The sequence below is a fragment of the Penaeus monodon genome, chromosome 29 (assembly GCF_015228065.2).
Source record: "Penaeus monodon isolate SGIC_2016 chromosome 29, NSTDA_Pmon_1, whole genome shotgun sequence".
Lineage (NCBI taxonomy): Eukaryota > Metazoa > Arthropoda > Malacostraca > Decapoda > Penaeidae > Penaeus > Penaeus monodon.
In genome coordinates this window covers 35,544,408-35,544,643 of record NC_051414.1, presented here as the reverse complement: position 1 = coordinate 35,544,643, position 236 = coordinate 35,544,408, and positions in this window count along the sequence as shown.

Sequence of the window (236 nt, the reverse complement as noted above, 5' to 3'; positions counted from 1 at the left end):
CACGAGCCATAGGATAGAAACTTATAAGAAACGTTTTTGTGTTCTTTGTATTGCTGCCAATCGAATTCAAACGTTATCGTGAGACTAATAATTCTTCGAATATGTTATATAGAAGAATAGATAACATGTTTATATTACACACAAACTAATTCTGATTAAAAATTGACACGTACCTTTGTTTAAAAAATATATATAATTTTTTATATGTAATTCTAACTAGACTACACTGTCGAAAT